Consider the following 2985-nt stretch of genomic DNA (forward strand, 5'->3'; position numbering starts at 1 on the left):
GCCATGTGAAGACGGCCCTATAAGCCAAGGAGTGTCTGGGGCTATCAGAAGCTGGTATGATTCTTCCCCTAGAGACTTCTGATGGAGCATGGCCTAGTCGACATGTTGATTTGGACTTCTAGCCTCCAGAACAATGAGACAGTAAACTTTTGCTGTTCAAAGTCACTCACTTTGTGGTATTTTTGTTATAGTACCCCTAAGAAATGAATCCTCTCAGTCCCTTTCTGCTCTGGGCTGGCCAGTCACAGCTGGAGTGTACTGCTCAGTAAAAGAAAGGGACTTTGAGAGGAGAATGACCCATATGGTGAATGGCTCCTTATGCCTTACAAGGAAAACAGAGGGAACTTGGAAGGGGTAATCTAGAGCAAATTCCTCTGACTTCCAATACACAGAAATCTGTTAGGTAGAAAGAAGCACTTTGCACTTGCTTCCCTGGGCTCTAAGGGGAAGTCTTACACTGTTCATGTTATTTCCAGGGTTTACTCCCCTACCAGGGATCTAATATTAAGCTTCCTTGGAGCTTTTTCTCACCCTTCCCTCTCTTTCTAGGCAATCTCGTCTCTTCTCACGGCTTTAAATATCATCTCTAGGCTGATGGCTCCCTAATGTATATCCCTAGCCCAGATCACTTTTCTACAATGTAAACTTATGTTCAACAGCCTACTCACATCTCCATCTCATACTTCCCTGACATCTCCAACTTAATATGTGTAAAAGTGATCTCTTGATCTGTACCTTCTAACCCAAATCTTGTCCTCCCATAGTTTTCCCCATCTCAGAAAATGGCACCAGCCTCTACCCAGTTGTCAGGTCCAAATCTGGGAGTCATTTTTGGCACTTCCGTCTCATTCATCTCAATGTCTAATGCATTGCTAAGTTCTGTTTATTCTACCTCCAAAACATGCCTTGAGCTCCTCTACTTCTCTCTATCTTCATGTCCACCACCCTCACTCAAGGCACCATCACCTCTCACAGGGACAGTTGCCCTCTAAGTGGTCTTCCTGTTTTCCTCTGCCCATCTTTAATCTGTCCTCCCACACAATAGCCAGAGAGATGTTTGCACACTGAGCATCTGTCATGTCATCCCCCTGCTTAAAGCACTTCAGTGGCACGCTGTTGCAGGTGGAATAAAGTCCAGGCCTTTATTCCAAGGCCTTCAAGGTCCTGCCTCCTCTCTCACCTCATGCAGTACCACCCTGTCTTCCCAGTGCTCTGCATTCCAGCCGCACTGCCCTCTTGCAGCTCCTCAAATACACCCAGCTTTAGCTGAAGCTGAATCCTGTGCCTCCCCTTGCCATTCCCCCAGCGCCTCCCCACTCATTCTTGTAGTTCCCATCTTAAGTGCCAACTTTTCAGAGAAGCCATCTATTTTAGTTCATTTTTGCTGTACAACAAGCCATCCCAGAACTTTGTTGCTTAAAAGAACAACCATCTTATTATTTCTCATGATTCTGGGCTTTGCTCAGAGCTTAGCTGAGTGGTTCCTCTGCTGGTCTTGCCTAAGAGGTTGCTCAAGTGTCCACAGTGAGATGGGAACAGGGGCAGAAACATTCAAGGTGTCTTCATTCACACGTCTAGCATCTTGGCGAGGGCACTGAGAAGGCTGGCCCTCTCCACATATTTCCAGAGTTTGCCTTCTCCATGTGGCCTCTCCACTTTGTCTCTTCAACAGGATAGCCAGACTGACTTGGGCCTGGAATGGTCCTACTAAAAGCTTTATGAAAATAGAGAGATGTCAGTGTGTTGTATTTGTTAATGTGTGAATAGACACTTCCCAGGAGAGATGTTATCCATACGCTGTCCATGGGGTTGCTATGAGTCAGAAACGACTCGATGGCACCTAACAACAACAACAGGAGACATGTTGTAAAGTGGAAAAGAGTAGGTTTTGGAGTCCATAGTTCACAGTCCATCTCTCTTCTATGTGATTCTTTTATATCCATTAAGATTCTTTAGGTTGCTACCAATAGAAACTGATTCTGGTTAGCTTAAGCAAAAAATGGGAATTTGTCGAAAGTATGTAATGGAAGGTTTGGCAACACCACCTCAACAGTAGGAATCAGTAGATATTTCTTCTAGGTTGCTGCCATTCCAAAAAAAAAAACCAAACTCACTGCCCTCAAGTTGTATCCGACTCATAGTGACTGCTCCTTGGGTTTCTGAGGCAGTATCACTGTGGAAGTAGATTGCCCAATATTCCTTTTAAGCTACCTTAATTTCAACGACTCCTTATATTTTTGTATCACCTTCTTCAGTTTCAAGTGCTGTTTGACTCAGCTTGGTTCACGTTTCAGATTCCTTGATTAATCAATCAGGTAAGACCAAGGAGTAGAGTCACATGATACAGTCAAGGCTGCTGGGAATACTCTTGAGAATGGAGTGGATGGCCAGGAAAAGGAAATCTTTGAGACAGGCAGGACCTCAAGAAGGGTCAACTATATTAGGTCAATATTCTGGTGACCTAGTGCCACTCTGACAGGAATATACCACAAATGGAATGGCCTTAACAAATAGGAGTTTATTCTTACAATTTGGAGGCTTTAAGTCCAAGTTCAAAGTGCCAGGTTCTAGGGGCTGGGTGAAAGCCCCTTGACCTTGAGCTTCAGCTCTGCCTCCTGCAGATTAAAAAACCATTAATCCTTTCGTGCCGCTTCATTTCGTGACCTGTGCAGTTTTGCTGGATGTGGCACATAATTCTTGGGTCGAAATTTTTCTCTTTCAGGGTTTTATATATACCATCCCATTGTCTTCTTGCCTGCATGGTTTCTGCCGAGAAATCCAAACTTAGTCTTATTGGTTGCCCCTTGTAGGTAACTTTTCGCTTTTCCCATGCTGCTCGCAGGATTCTTTCTTTGTCTTTGGTTTTGGTGAGTTTGATGATGATATGCCTTGGTGATTTTCTTTTGGGGTCTATCCTGTTTGGGGTTCGTTGGACTTCCTGAATGGATGGATATATTCTCACCTTTCATCATATCAGGGAAGTTC

This window comes from Orycteropus afer, unplaced genomic scaffold, assembly GCF_000298275.1.
Source record: "Orycteropus afer afer isolate SDZICR_OR568_19922 unplaced genomic scaffold, OryAfe1.0 scaffold00124, whole genome shotgun sequence".
NCBI classification, from domain to species: domain Eukaryota; kingdom Metazoa; phylum Chordata; class Mammalia; order Tubulidentata; family Orycteropodidae; genus Orycteropus; species Orycteropus afer.